The sequence below is a fragment of the Aethalodelphis obliquidens genome, unplaced genomic scaffold (assembly GCF_003676395.1).
Source record: "Aethalodelphis obliquidens isolate GAN/ISIS:26980383/991018 unplaced genomic scaffold, ASM367639v1 scaffold12, whole genome shotgun sequence".
NCBI classification, from domain to species: Eukaryota; Metazoa; Chordata; class Mammalia; order Artiodactyla; family Delphinidae; genus Aethalodelphis; species Aethalodelphis obliquidens.
Genome location: NW_020837956.1, coordinates 43,053,687 through 43,070,299, shown reverse-complemented (window position 1 = coordinate 43,070,299; position 16,613 = coordinate 43,053,687).

Sequence of the window (16,613 nt, the reverse complement as noted above, 5' to 3'; positions counted from 1 at the left end):
CACGCAGGGTAGCACAAACGGGAGCTTATCCACAGTGGTGTAGAAAAATAAATGAAGGTAGGAAGTATCAAAGAGCTGGCCACACACGCTGCATGGGATCCAGTCCCCAAGCTCAGAAGTCACGGGCTTGTGCGTGTGGAGTCGATGGATGAGGCTTGGTGAGAAAATGCTCTGAAAGGCTCATCTGAACTCAAGCTGCCCATCCTGCCAAACTGCTGAGCCAGGAGGTGTGGCGTCCCCGAGACAGGAAGCAGTAAGTAGAAAGGACCAAAATTAAAACCGAAGGAAAGTAGCACAAAGCACTAAAGGCAGATACAAATTTACATCAGAAGAAAAGCCAACTGTGATTGCTTTCGGTGTAGTTCTTAAAATTGCTCATTAAAGAAAATTTCTGCCAAGATCAGGAGTGTGGATAGTTTTGAGGAAACTTTTAAACAGTTTTAAACTGTTTTAAATAGTTTTAAACTGTTTAAATAGTTTTAAACAGCTGAAAAGGGGAATAACAAAGACCTCAATTTAATTAGGGAGAAAGTGATAGATATGGAGACAAAGGGAATCCAATACCTACTCAGTGTTCTGGGAGTTCGGCAGAGAGTGACAGAATCAGCAGCGCGTTTATTGATGTTCATCCTTTTGGCAACCAGGCAGACGGAACCACAGCCCCGTCTTTCTTCCACGACGGGGGAGACATGCCTGCACCCCACTCCCTCCACGATCAGTTCATCATTTGGAACGTGAAGCAATAGAGGACACTAGTCTCAAATCTGAAGACCTAAATAAAGCAAGCAAGAAGGCTTCTTGAAAAAAATCACTTAAAATCAAGGAAACCAACAGCTAAGTGAAAATAAATGGTTAGACATTGAGAAGTCATAGAAGGCAGCTCTGTTGACAGGTGCAGCTCTCAGCGCCCCTGGTGATCACGGCCAGTGACCGAGGACACAGGCTGCAGACAGGGAAACGAAGACAGTTAACGGGGGCCAGTGGGACATGGAGGGAAGATGCGATGAGCATATTGGCATGCCGAGTCTGGCATTTGTCAAAGCAGAACTTCGGATATAAATTTAAAATCTCATAAATTAAATTTTAGAGAATAAGTACATTATGTAAATTTGCAAGGCAGCATTTAAAGATGTTAATATACAAAGTCAGACACCAGTGGGGAAGAGTAACTTTAAGGAGATCACATGTGTCAGTTTCCTCTCAGGTACTTGAAAATTAAAAGTCACTGTTTACAATGACAAATCAAAGGCTAGAGGTTTAAGCATGATATGGCAAGTTACGTCCCCTGACAGGGCTTGTCAGGTTGGCGGCCTCACAGCCAATGACGGGTGAACTCAGGGACACTGCGCAGGTGCCCGAAATATGGAGAGGGCGGGGTACGGACCTACAGCACCAAATGCGCTGATGAAGGTTCTCTGGGGATGAGGGTTTTCTTTCCTGTGCTTTTTCACAAAGAAAAGAAAACCTTTTCATAATCAAGGATTTGTCATCCTTTTCACATCATGTCAAAGCTTGGGATTAACCAACTTTAGTCTCTTGAATATCAGTAAGCGCCAAACTAAAGGAAAAACGTTATTTACTAGCAGCCGTAGTCGGCATTAAAAATCACAGACCTATTTATCTGTCACAAAATAGATGTTGTGGCACGCAAAGTGGTGAATGTCCTACTGCAATGTCTTCTCCCACCCGATGACCCGCAGCCTCGGAGGGGTTTGCATCCCTCGTCCTGCCCTCGCTGCTGTGCAGACCCATTTAGCCCCCATGCTTCCTCAGGGGTCACCGTCTACCACCCGCTCCTGAACCTGCCTGCCAAATTCTTCACACTGAACTCTAGCAGGTTTGATACATTTTATTTCCAATATTGCCTTCTATCTTAAGGTATCAATAAAAAAATGATGGTCATAATTCTGCAAAAGCACAAATAATAGAGGACTCTCAGAACATATAACTCTGATGAGTCTAATACAGACCCAGGGAACTTGTCAAGATGCAGATTCCTGGGCCCCGCTGTGCATGTATGGCCCAGGAAGTCCTGGATCTTAGACCCTAGGGATCCGCATTTCCAGCAACCACCCACAGGTCCCCCGGAGATGGCTGTCCAGGGACCATGTGCTGAGAATTATTTTTCTAGGGCTTATAATTGGAATATTTTGTGTTGATTTTAAAAAGTTCCTTCCTTTGATTTCCTATTACAGCTATAAAAGCTGCATGTCTAAAAACAAATATTTTACTTTTACCTGTTTTTTAAACAAAACTGTAAATTGAATCATACATTCTGCATCCTTCTCCGTCTGGCCTCTTCCACTCAAGTCTTTGTGGAAGGCATCCCCCACCCCCAAACCCTTCCTGCGTCCAAAAGTTTTCAGCCCAGAGTCCTTCTCAGACACAGTGAACTGAAGATTCTCCAAGTTTAATGATAGTGATTTCCTGAATTACTTGGGGTTTTCATATTAAAGCTGCATTTTGGTTACATACGTTCATAGGTGTTTCGAACTGAGGTAAGTATAATTGACAAGCTTGGTTGGCTGATCTATTCCTAATTATCTGAGGTGATGTTTTTAATTTCGTTATTTTCCAAGAGAGGATGGCAACAATTCCAGCTGTTTGAGCTACTCATTTATTTAGTACTCGTTTATTGAAATGTTCGTATGAGATTGACTTTAGAAGGAATTTTAACAATGTTTCATAATAGTTAAACAATTATTAATAATGTATCTATGAACCTAGGGTCATACCCTTACATACCGTAATTTATTAAAACGAATTGAATGAAATACCACATTCATTACATCAATTTTACAGATACCTGGTGATATGTGTATTTTCATGTTATTTCTTAAATCCCCTTCCTTTGCTGTCTCGGTTAGAAGCTCTCCCCTTGAATTTAGGTTCAGCATCAATAAGCCCAGCACGCGGTGGAGGAATGTAAGCTCCTTGACACCAGAGCACTAGGGGCTACTTTGGCAAACACAGTGCATCATCACCCAGCATTTTCCAGGTGCTCAGAAAGAGATGTTCTTTTGGGACCGGCAGGGAATTGAAAAATCACTCTTTTCTTTCAAATGGCTTCATGAATTTTACTCAATGTTTAATATAATGCACTTTTTTTTTTTTTTTTTTAGTTTTATGGGGGAAAAGGGTGTTTTGATGCTAACATTTTAATGAATGATTTTTTACAAATTAAAATCTCAGTGCCCCAAATTATTCCCCCAAATGTGTTCAGACCACTTCTAAAAGTTGGAAAGGCAGTAATGAAAAACTAGTTTATGGTCTCAAAGAAAGGGTCACACGGTTTATTTACAAACGATCCAATTAAAATGAGAAAGCTTCGTATGTGACATCATTTGCTTGTGTGAGTTACATGCGCTCCTAGCACACAGCTGTCCCAGTAATGGGAAGCAGGGTCCCCGTGACGCGCGGATGATGGGTATCCAGTCCGTCCTGCAGCTCCTCTTGTCGAAAATCCCCCTTTTAGCCTGTGAACGGGTCTTTGTGGAAACGTGAGACAGCATTCAATTAAATGAAAACGCACATCAACCTTTACGCATCTGCTTCACCAAATGTAGGTGAATACGGTTCCCAAGTTTTAACAATTTACCCCCGATAAAATTACATCAATTATTTAACAAGATAACTAATTAGTTCTCTTAGACAGGTAAAATCACTTGAACATTATATAAGTTACTGGAAAGTCATGGTATATCATAAATAAACCAAAAATATCCTTAGCCTGCAAAGCAGTAAGCTTCAAGACAGGATGCAGGGTCTTCAGCGCTACAACAGGACCCAGCGGGCTGATCAGGGCCTTCAGATTCCAGAGCTGAGTGTCTGACCTTGGCTGCCCGCATCTCCAAGGCCACTTTCCCTTCTTGGACAGTCTTGGTCAGGGAATCGTTGCCATCTGGCTACCTCATCTCTAAGTTCCAGGTCCGGGAGTCTGTGAGCACGATTATAAATTAATGTGAGCATGGAGCCAATCATCTGCAGTTTTTTTCTTATTTGCACGTATTTGTCTAACTCTGCATGAAAAACATTTTCATCACAGAAATTCCTTGTCAGAGATAAGGTGGTCTGCCCCTCCGCAGGCCGTGCAGCCACCCTTGGTGGCCGAGTCTGCCGTTCACACGAGGGGCTCCCACCACCTCCCTGCTGCATCTTTGGGAGTGCCTGCCCAAGGGGCGCGCTGCTCTGTGATCTACCGAGCCTGCCGGTCAGCGCTTCCTACTCCTGTGGGGTCAGGAAGCAAACCTAGGGCTCGGGGCCAGCGCTGGGGGTGCTTCCACAATCCCTGGAGGCTGGAGGGGCAGGGCCGCTGCTGCCGGCCGGTGGTGGTTTCCACGGCAACCTCCTGCCAGGGCAGCTTCCTCTTTCACCTCCTAGAAGAAGGGAGGGCCCTCTGGGAGCTGCCGCTGGAATGTCGGCCCGGGGGCACTCTGCCTCTGCAGGACCCAAGAAGATAGGAGACGGTGGGATCGCTGCGGCTCCACGGGGTCCTCTCCACCCGCGCACATGCGTCACACGGGGGGCGGGAGATGCGGCAGCCGCGATTTTACGCCCTCCTTAACGGGTACCAGCTTTATAAAAGGGTTAAATTCCTTTCTGCCTGATGACAAGCACTCTTCCGACCGGTAGTGCCTAAAACGGTGCTCTTCAGGTAGTATACACTTGACTAGAAACTCAGCCGAAATCGTTTAACTAATTCTGTGTGTAAACAGAGGAATAGGGTTTGCTGGTGCTGGCTACGACTTCCATTCGCAAAATCTGGACTATGCTTATTTTTCTTAGCCATCTGTATGTTCACTAGAGAATTGTTTCTCTCCCATAACAATTTTGACACGTAGAGCAGAAAAAGCCACATCATTAAGAAATTCGAGTTTCCCAGCATGTATGTCCTGACCCAGTTCAGAGGCCACTTATCCACCTGTTTAGTGTCAGGCTTGTGGTTTTGAGCAAGCTCATTTGAGGAAGAGTGTAGCTTTAAAATGTGTTTGAAATAAAGAATCTGGCACTTGTGTTTTATATGATGAAAGGTGATGTGGCTTTAGTATTTCTACAAGTAAACTTTTGACTTTTAAATAGATGTCGCACTTTATGCACACACATGCTGCTCCACTAAGACCTGCTGGATACATAGGCCCTGTCCCCAGGATACAGCGAAACATCTTAATTAATCCTGAGCTTGCCATGTTTTAAAAAACAAAGGCTCTATTCATTCCGTGAAAGATAGGAGATGGGCAGAACACTTGTGTTCTGGTCCAGGTTGAAAAATAGCTCAAATAACTAGCGTCTGTGTGGGTGTTGGCAGATGTCTTGCTCTGACTATTTCAGGAGATCCACACGGTTCCCTTCAGAAGGGAGCATTAGCCTTGCGGGCATGTCCAGTAGAAACTCGGCTGGTTAAGTCTGGAGGCGGGTGCGGAGTGGTCCTCAGGGCCCTGGAGCTGCAGGCCACGTGCTCTGTTCTTTCCCTGCACCCTTTGCCTCACCTGGCTAGGTCACCTCTGGTGCCTCTTGCCTTGGGGTCTCCTGAGCGCCTCCCCTGTTAAAGGGGCCCCGGAAACTTCCAAGACCAGGATCAGTGCTCACTCTGAAACACTTTACTGGACATTCACGGTGCAGCCTGTGCTTCTGTTCGTTCATTTTCACTGTCGTACAATCACTTCATGCTGTGACCATTTCACAATTCCTTTTCTATTCTTATGGCAGTGGAATTTCAGTTTTTTCACAGGTTATTAGATCCCTAACTCACACCATAAAAAGTCTAGGTTTTAGATTGAGGATTTTATTCAAGATATTAGAGGGAAACGCAGTGATAAGACAGTAATGAGAGACGCTGATGCAATAAGATCACGAAGTGCAGGCTCTTGTGAGCATGTCTCTGCTGTGAACGCCTCAACCTCATGACAGCCCCACACAGGGGTCATACACAGGGGTCCCGCTGCCATCTTACTTCACCAAAATTGAGGCCACAGCGCTGAGGGCTTGCGTGACTTGTCCAAGCTTGCTCTGCTCGCAGTGGACGGGCCTGAATCTAAATCGGGTGTTTGGTGTTAGACTCACTCGGCAGCTCACTCTCCTACTTCACGGACTGAAAGGCTCTCCAACAGGCAAGAGCTGCTTCCGGGACGGCCAGCTCACCTTTCTTTTCCCCTGGGACAGCCTGGCCCTTGAACTCAGTTTCCCCTGCAGCCTCTATTTCTGTCCAGGTGGGAGAGAGTGGTCCTACCCTACCTGCCTGTCAGCCTGGGACCCAGCACTGCTGCCACGTGTCCTTCCCTCGCTGGGGCAGGGGCGGGATCTGCTCGCCCCAGCTCACATCAGGCCACCTCTCCAGGCGCTGTCCTCTGTGGCCACCAGACACTTGGCCACAGTCCTGTTCACCCAGCGGGGGTGGAGGGGTCTCCACAAAGAAGCACTGACTGGTACGTGAGTGAAAATAATTGGCTTTAAAATGCTTGGGAGCAAAGCATCACTTATACAAAGGGCCCAGTCTAGAGACTTGTAAAGGCTGCCTGTATAGAGACTGGATGATTCTACACGATTTCCAGATAATGTGCATCATATTCCTTCAGCTTAGCAATGGCCAGAATAAATACTCCCCTGACCGTCATTGCTTGACCATGTATATGTTCACAAACCAAACATTTTACAGGAAAGTGCACGTAAATGTGAACCTGGCCCGGGACCCGCTCAGAGGACCCGACCCTGCAGAGGACGGGACAGGACGAGTGTCTTCAGGTCACTCATCCGGGCCTTGTAAGGGGCCTTCTAATTACCTGAGTGCTGGCGGGAAACCGCGTCAGAGCATCTACTGAGTCCGACCAAGCCCTTGTGATCAACGCTGGGGGCGGGTGTGACCGAGAGTTCAAATTTCCGGGGCCTCCTGGACGCTAACAGGCAGACCCGGTTCGGAGGGAGGTGGGTGTGAGTGCAGCGGCCAGGGGTTGGGGGAGCAATAGTGACCCCCGACCCGGGAAGCGGGGCCCAGGGGCACCACGAGGGACCCTCCCGGCTGAGCCCACCGCCGCGCCCTCACGATGCACAGCAGGGGGAGGAAGGGTCCGGCAGTTTCCTGGGGGCCTCGCCGTGGAGACGCCGTGCGCACGCACGTCCCTGCACGGCAGGTGCACGACCCGCCAGGAGGCCCCGCGTGCAATCTCCGCCCCAGAGGCTCCAGGATCGTCATCGGGGAAATAAAGGGCGACTCCTGTGTCCTGAGTCCCCACCTCAGCCTCAGTTACCGCGCGTCCTAGGTCCTGACTTACCGTGCGGTGAACCGGCCAGGAAACTACAGTAATAGGTAATTTATAAAACTGACAAAAATCCTCCACTAATGCCAGGAATAACTGAAGATTTTCAGAAAGGAAACAGGAATATTTCCTGGTGTAAATAATAGATAAAGAATGAAAAAGAATAAATGAACACAATCCAGCAGTACTCCCCTTAGGGGACAATAAACCCCGAAAAGTCCAATTTGTGCAGCAGGCCCATTAGGCAGGAAGTTAGAAAGCCAGACACTGTCCTTGGGCTCTGAGGGGAGTGACCTAATGCAGGGCTTGATGCCTCAAATAAAAACTGCGGAAGGAAGGAACAGCAACGTTTCATTATCTTGCATCAGCTCAGTATGAACAGGCTTTATCCGAGATGATTTCCTCCAGCAAGTGCAGGGCGTGTGCCACGTGGCTGCCCCCTGCCTCCCAGGGTCGGGGGCCCAGGTACACACGCACCTTTGGTAGTGCTGTGCGTCGGCTCGAATCCTGAGGCTTTAACTCAGCTGCTTCTCATTTTGTACCTAACTAATTTCTTTTAAGGTAACTATCTTACTGAGAGAAGTTGCTGCTTTTAAGATAGGCTATATATATATTTTTTTTTTTTAATTTTTTTTTTTTTTTTTTGCTTTTGCCGGCTCTTCCTGTTTTTTCTGCTCCCGTTGTGGAGCACAGGCTCCGGACGTGCAGACCCAGCGGCCATGGCTCACAGGCCCAGCCGCTCTGCGGCATGTGGGATCTTCCCGGACCGGGGCACGAACCCGTGTCCCCTGCATCGGCAGGCGGACTCTCAACCACTGCACCACCAGGGAAGCCCTAAGATAGGTTAGATATTTTTAAAAATAGAAGTTTAAACCATATTGCTGTGGTGAACCCTCATACATTTCTATTTTCTACAAGAAAAAAAATCAGGAGTTTAAATTTTTATTTTGGTAACTGGGCCATTCTAACAATAACTTTTGCCCTGTGTTAGTGATTGTAGCATTAATTCCGGGGATTGTAGCTCTTCGGCTCCATTCATACATAAGTGAGTCTGTCTACATGGATGGTTTCAACATGCTGGTCTCTGTACTGAAGGCAGGACTCATGTAAGACTTTGTATTACTTATCCTACGACTATGAGTTTTTCCCAGTATTTTCACCAAAGTCCATCATGAGGCAGTCGGGACAAGCCTGCTGTTAAGTGAAGTCTGTGAGGTCAAGGTCAGGGCTGCGTGAACAGGCAAAGTCTGGTGGACACCGAACCCAGGCCAGCGTTACAGCTCATCCCAGAGAGTGCGGGGTGCCCGCGCTCTGCCCGGACAGTCCCGGGGGTGCCTGCCCTCTGCCCGGATGGTCCCGGGGGTGCCCGCGCTCTGCCTGGATGGTCCCAGGGGTGCCCACGCTCTGCCCGGACAGTCCCGGGGGTGCCCGCGCTCTGCCCGGATGGTCCCAGGGGTGCCCGCGCTCTGCCCGGACGGTCCCAGGGGTGCCCGCGCTCTGCCCGGATGGTCCCGGGGGTGCCCGTGCTCTGCCCGGACGGTCCCGGGGCTGTCTGCGCTCTGCCCGGACGGTCCTGGGGGTGCCCGCGCTCTGCCTGGACCGTCCTGGGGGTGCCCGCGCTCTACCTGTCTGGTGCACCCACAGCCCTGGCCGATGCTCTGGTGTTTCATGCTCACACCGCATCTGGGCTGGCTGAATGTTTGAAGTAAACTGACCAGAATAGACATGATCATCATATATTTTTTTCTGTCTTACTCAAATCATTATCAATGTGCCCAATTTTATAGTGATTTTTTAAGAATATCTTTCTAAATTTAAAAAACAAGGGATGTAATTAAGGCTCGAGCTCACTTGCATACGGCCATATGGCCAGATTGTAAAAATATACCTCCTTACCTTACAGTTTGCTTTCTCAAACCCAGTAGTGTACTTTGACTGATTAAGTTTTCTTCTCATGGTTTCCTTCCAAGGATGTCTTTGGTAGGAAAGATACATAAAATTCCAATAAGTATCTTTGCATAATGTATTTCAATTACTGAGATAACTCAGCAGTAGTGGTTTGGGGATATGTGTGTGTTTTAAGAATGACAATCTTACTTCATTTTGTTCTGGTGGCTTGGGGAAATTCTTGGAAGGCCCCTAATAATGGACAAATAAGACACATTTCTGTTTAGCGTATCAGTTACCTTATAAAAATGAATATTTTCTGTATGTTTCAGGGGGTAGAATCAGATTATTACAAGCCCTTTTACCAATTAAGTTTATAACTAACTTTAAAGAAAATTTATGGAACAAACGACTACTGAACACACACATCCATCTTCCTTTTGTCTCTGATCCTAAACAGATATCGGAAAACAATCAATGCTAAAATAAGTTAATTCCAGGAAAATGCTGGGAGGCAGGAAACAGAGCCATCAGCATACCAAAAACTTGAGAAGTGCCCCCAATTGAAGAAGAGGATGGGGTCTTATCCTTAGAGAGAAAAGTTCTAGGGCAACTCCAATTCTCAGCACCAAGTGCAGAGAATTGAGCCCAGAGACGAGAGCCGTTGATGGAGGGCTTGCCTGAGAGCAGACAGATGGAAAGAAAGGATGGAGACGGTCCTTCCAGTGCATAACTGGGGAGGGCATTCACAGTGCTCAGCCAGGCCCTTGCCCTTTCCCCAAATTGTGCTGAAGTTGGGGGGGACACCAGCAGAGTTTTCCCAGCGGTTACAGTAGAAAATGAGTGATGAAGCCACTAACCAGTAAGGCCAGGGGATCATACATCCACACGAGTCTGGCTGCAAGCTTGCCCAGCTCAATGGGAGCCAAGTCAGGTTCATTCTCCACGATGCTCGAGATAGATGAGCCCTTGTGCTTGGAACCTGCACCTGCACGTGGCCACCAGACCCTGCAAACGCAGAACGGGCCTTTGTGAAAACCGACACTTAGAAGAGATGCATCAGGACTTGTATTTCCTCTGAGACGGAGGAGTCTCATTCCTCCCAGGTCCTTCCCTTACAACCAAAACACCTTACACAGCACAACAAACAGGTAAGGGGGAGTAGAAGGCAGGGCTTGGACCTCACAGAGTTCCCATACAGCCTGGGCAGGTGAGTCCCCTGGAGTCCTTGTAGCTCCTGCAATCAAAGCACCTCCCCAAATATTTAGAAATCTTTAGAAAGATGTGGGAACTGCGGTTATAGATACAATGAATCTGAGAGTCCAGTTAAGGCTGAAAACACAATGTACTGTTTGAGCCTGTGGAACAGTGCATCTCCAAGTGTGGTCCCCAGCTAGCTGCCTGGGCATTCATTGCCTGGAAATCGTTAGAAGTGCAAATTCTCGGAGCCCTGAACCTCTGAATCAGAGACTCCTGTGCATACAACTCAGGGCTTTGCAAGTGCTTCTGTGCTCACTGGAGTGGGAGCCTGCTGCTGTATGAGAAAGTTAGAATCCTGGAGCGCCTTCCCGCCCACGAGAGCCTGGACATCACCTCCCCACCTCGGCGGAAGCCTGCAGACACAGGACCCTGGAGGTCCAATTTCTAGAGACGTGCTCCTCAAACTTGAATGTGCATCCAGATTCCTATTAAACAGATGGTGATGTAACAGGTCTGGGTTGGGGCTGGGGATGATGCATGTTTTATAAGCTCCCGGGGGCAGGACCACACTGAGTGTCAGGGATCAGAGTGGTGCTTCCAGACTCGGCTGCACGGATAACCTGGGGAGCCCTGCAAACTGCTGGGGTGGGAGCCCCACCCTGGAGGGTCCCCGAATTGGTGTGTGTGTGGTCTAAGCACTGCCTGCTTCTGCCCCGGCAGAGACCTCTGAGGCAGGGGACTCTCCTACAGCTGAAGTGAGCATTCCAGACCCTAAGTGGAGAATAAGGAAAGTGCCTCTGCTGAAAAGTGGAGCTCCAGTCTCCAATTCAACAGCTCCCAGGCAGAAGTTTATACGGTTACTTGTGGGGAAACCTGCCCAAATGAAAAGAACTAGAGAAATTAATATTTGAGTCTCCACCTGATCAGGCAATATGTTCTCCCCACACTGACACACAAGGTGGTGAAGTGAAAGAAAGCCAGGCAATTAATGTTCAGTTTGAAATTGTAAAGGGTAAAAAGAATCTTTTCTATAACGTCCCCTCAACTATCTGGAAATCAGCTTAACGGGAATTGTGGGAGATTTACAATTGTGGAAACCTATAAAGAAAGCAAATGTCTCACCTAACAAAGAGACAGTCTTACGGAGAATTCACCATTTAAAGCTGCCAATTCTCCCCAATTAATCTACTAAATCAACTCAATTAAAATATTAAATTTCTTCCATTGAAAATATCAAATCTCCAATAGGATTTTTGGTGGAACTCGAAAAGCCAATTCTGAAACTCATCTACAATATACACAAGCTCAGCCAGGTCAATTCCCAGATAAATGGCAACTGTGCTCATTGCAGAAGCTGCTCACAAATAATGTGCTGTTCAGTTTTAGTACAAAAACGTACACTGTCTCTGTCTTTCCTGGATTAATAATTTTTAGTAATTTTTGCGGATTCTTAGTTTTTAACCATGAACTTAATGTAAGAAAACTATCTTGTGAAGAATGAAGGACACGGCGAATGCTACGAGCTGGCTAAGTGCTCACAGCCAGTGGACCCTGAGACCGTATAGCACATACTCTCTGAAACCAGACCACCAGTTTTTTCAGCATACTATACGTTTTATTCTTTGAAAAGATGTAAGACTTACACAATACTCTAGCAACATTAATCAAGAAAGAACAGAGAGGATCTACATTTTCATATTAAATTTTTAATAGTAAACTATGCATTTATAATAATGTAATATGAAAATGTAGACCTAATAGAAAATTTTCTAGAGAAATATATCTTACCAAATTGATTCAAGAAGAAACAGAAGACTGACTATCCTTATATCCATGAACAAAATGGAATCAGTTAATGATAAAGATCTACCTTAAAAAAAAAAGAAGTCCCAGTTAGTGACATGCTTTAATCAAACTCTCAGGGGATAAGATAACTACTAACTTTTACTTTACAGATTTTATTTTTTAGAGAAGTTTTCGGTTCACAACAAAGTTAAGAGGACGATACAGAGACTTCCCATATTTTCTCTACCCCGACGCGAGCATAGCACCCACCCCCATCATCGAATCCCCAGATGGTACGTTTGTTACAATTGATGAATCCACATGACACATAACCACCCAGAGTCCATGGTTAACCTCAGGGTTCACTGTTGGTGGTGTTCATTCTGTGGGTTTAGACAAATGTAGCATGACGGGTCTCCATCTTCATAGTATAACACAGCGTATTTTCACTGCCCCAAATCCTCTGTGCTCCACAGACATCAATTTTTAAACATTATTTTAACTGTTAATGGATCATGAGGCATGACAAGTTGCAAGGACATAGCCAGGCCAACCCCAGAACCCGCCTTTGAGCGTCACCCCACTCTGCTGCTGAGTGTGTCGGGGTCCTGCCGAGAAACAGAAGCTGATGTTTCCACAGAAGGAATTCAGTCCAGGGAAACGGACACAGAGGCATCTCAGGGTCCCCGAGTTCAGGGACGATGCTGCAGAGTGGCCCAGACCCCGGGGAGGGTTGCTGGCCCCTCCTCTTCCCAGAGCAGGGGGGCTGTGCTGGGTGTGTTGGAGGAGATGGTCACTGGGACCACCCGTGCTCCAGGGGACAGCCACTGACTACATCGGAGAGAGGGCGGTGGGCACCGGCATCGCAGTGTCCCTCACTGAGAACCAGTCTCAGCTGTTCGAAGCAGTGCCCACGTGCTCTGCAGGTTCAGGGGTGGACGTGGGGCTGAGAGGCAAGATTGCTGAGTGTGGACGGAGTGCAGGGTGCCCCACTGGTTTGGGGACTTTCCCTCGGAAACGAGTTCTCCTCCGTCTCCTTTGGCTTCTGTCACTGCTGCCCAGGACTCCAATGTCCTTCTGCCTGCCTTTTACTCACACCGTTCCCTTGTTTCCCTTTGGAACTTTGAAAACCTATCCTTTTCATCTTGCATCCCCCAATTCTATGGTTATTTGTTTGGGTCTGAGTTTTCTTATTCATTACCAAGGATATTGACTGCACCTCTACATTTGTGAATTTACGGCCTTTACTTCTGGGAAACCTTTTGATTTCGTAAAAATATTTTTCTCCTTATGCTTTCTCTGTTCTGTCTTTCTGGAACTCTATTATTTTTCAAATGCTGCACTTCTTATTCTAGTATCTAATGTTCCTATTTTTTCCTCTCACATTTTCCATTTCTTTTCTTATTTCTTATTTTTTCTATTTCCAGAAGAGATCCTCAACTTTATTTTATCATCTTTTGTGTTGATTTTTATTTCATTTCTCCCACCATATACTTAGTTTTAAGTAGGGTTATCAGATCTAGCAGATAAAAATACACAATGCCCAGTTATATTTGAATTTCAGATAAAAAAACAGCCTTTAGTATTATTGTAACTATGGCCAAATATTGCATGGGGCCTAGTTATACTAAAATAGTACTTGTTAATCAGAAACTCAAATTTAACTAGAAATCTGGTGTCCAGAGACCCCAGTTTCAAGATAGTTTTTCTCGTTTCTCAACCTTTCTCCTAATAGAGAGCCTTCAGAGATGCAGTGTTTCCTTCTATCTCTACAGATGAGGATGCTTTCAGTCTTCTACTTTTTGAAGGTTTTTTCCTTGCTCTGTTTACTTTTCCTGTTTCTGCTAAGTTATTTTTTCTTGCTGCCTTGTTTTGTTTACTTTAGAGATGTTTCTCCAGCGCCTGGTGATTATACTGAGGAGTGACTCATGGGAGGACGGCTACACTCTTGGGGGCACACTCTCAGGGGCTCACGCAGGACCCCTTGATTCTGGGGAGTAGTCCCTAACTGTCAGTATCTTCTGGGCAAGCTTCTGACCTCTGGACCCTCTCTATTCTGCTGTTGGGGCCTGTGGTTACCACACCAGCTGCCAGCTTCCTGGACGCAGAGACTAGGAAAGGCTGCCGGTGATCCAACCGTTCAGAATTGAGCACTTCGCCTAATCTCACGTTTTGCGTCCTGTGTACGCTTCAGTTCTCAGCTAGGACTGGTGCTTGCTGGTCCGAATCCACCTCCACAAGGGGCTTGCTGGCTCCTATTGGGACGGAGGGAGGGGCGTCCACATCCCCCCAGAAGACTCAGTTACCCCTGCCTCTCACTGACTTGACACTGTGATTTCAAAGGCACCTGGTGTTTCTAACTTTATGATTTTGGGGTTCTGTGGTTTGGATAGATGAATATCACTGAACAGGTTTATTTTTCATGTATCATTTGACTTAAAAACATTATAAAACAGAAAGAGTTAAAATTACCAAAAGAAGAAACAATACAAACCTGGAAAAAGTGCCATAACTGAACTGTTAGAAAATCTAAAAAAATCTAAAATTTATTATTTGTTTTACACTGATTCTAAATGAGGCAAGGGGTAGTCAATTTGGCAATTTTGATATAAGACTAATTTGATCAAGTCCAATTTTCAGACCATCTTCATAACCCATTTATCTTCCCCTACGTATACATGCAGTACGACATTGGGTTGTAAACCAATCATAATTTAAACTTGAGGAAAACTATTATATGGTCCAATGGGAAATGATCTGGCTGTGGCCAGTTATGGCCACTGTACCACCAACTCTCACCCCGGGAAACTCATTCTCTCTGAATTATGCAGGGGGTCACGTAGCATAATTATGTGACTCCCAAGGTTTCCACGATCTTCAAGTGAGAGAAATGAAGGTTTTGTCAGTATTAGAGTAGCTTATTGGTGGAACCATCTTATTTATGATGGGATTATTATTAGGTTTGGTTCTTATGGAAATCTGCATTAGAACCTCCCCAGAACCAAGTGTACGGGGCAGTCGACATGCAGAGCCAGAGCCCAGCTCAAGGACCAGCATGTGGTGTGTGCCCATTATTCTGATTTTTACAAGGTTTTGTGAGGCCAGACAAGCAGTTTCATAACTTCCACCCATATATTCAAGATGTAGTGGAATAATTGTAAAGACGTTAGAGAGAGGGAACGTTGTTTCCTGAATGGGATAATGGGGCTGGCGTGGCGGTCGACCCCCTGCCAGCCCTCTGCCAGTGACGGAAATTCTTGTCTGTCTCCCAGAGACTGACAGTGAATCCAAACACCCAGAAGCATTCTTCGTGTGTACAGTACGGAAAGTGTATCGATTGGAAGTTGGCATAACTTGACTTTTTTCACACAAATCATTGGGTCACTTGTGCAATTCTGAAGAGGCACGAACTTTTCAGGAAAGAGACTGAACAGTCAGGCACAGACTCCAGCCCCCCTGTGTGCTTAGTGCATCAGAGTGAGGAGGGGTCTGCAGCAGCCCCTCGTCGGGGTTTAGGAGAGAAGTTTCCACGTTCGGCAGAGCCTCGTGGAGCTGGAGGATGACGGCAGCTGCGAGATGCAGCCATGTGGCTGGGAATGGGGGGCGGGGCGGGGGAACAGGGCGGTAGGGCCGGGGAACGGCCTGCGGGCCTGTTGCTCCGGATCTGCCCCCCTGGCTGTAGTCTGTGTGGGGCTGTGCCCCGTGGATTCGCGTTTAGAATTCAACAGGCAATTTCCACTTTCAAATACTTGTTATGTGTTTAAAACACGAATTTTCTATAAAGTAAATATAAGGTTTTGAGCCCAGTGTTATAAGGAACTACAGATGGAGACAAATCTCTATTCTTTGGAAGTTTTAAGGAATAAAATTTTCATGAGTTTGAGAATATGTCATAGACAAAAGCCTAGGTGTAAAAAGTCCTAGTAATAATAGCAATAATAATAGTAATCCCATAATGATAATTGTATCCCCAAAAGGAATTGATCAGAACTCTTCGACATACCTGTGCTACAAAACCTAACATTTGGACATTAACTAGTGACAGGCAACAGAGAAAATGGGAGGCTGCTAACTGACAAGTTAACATGTTACTTGCCTAGATATGTTATTTTTCTCCATGGTTACTTTAATTCTAATGAGGGCCTCTTAGAAGTATGATGATGTAACCAACATGAATAAAATACTGTTTGTGTTTATATAAACTCAGAAGAGACTGAGTTTAAATGAAAGTTTCCAAAAATGCAGGTAACTTTAAGACCTTTCGCTTCGGGATTTGCTGATAAATTCACTACTGTGATTCCTTTAACAGCTTCACCCATGCATCTCAGATTTTCTTATCAGGTCCATCGAGAGTCAGTCTTGTTCATGGTTCTGCATTACATCCCTCAAAGCCTGAAAACCAATGGAAGTTCCACTGCATCTCCTCCTCGTGGGAGCTGCCGCAGCTCGTGCTTGCTGGACCTCCCAGCTTGCTTCACAACCTGCTGCCCC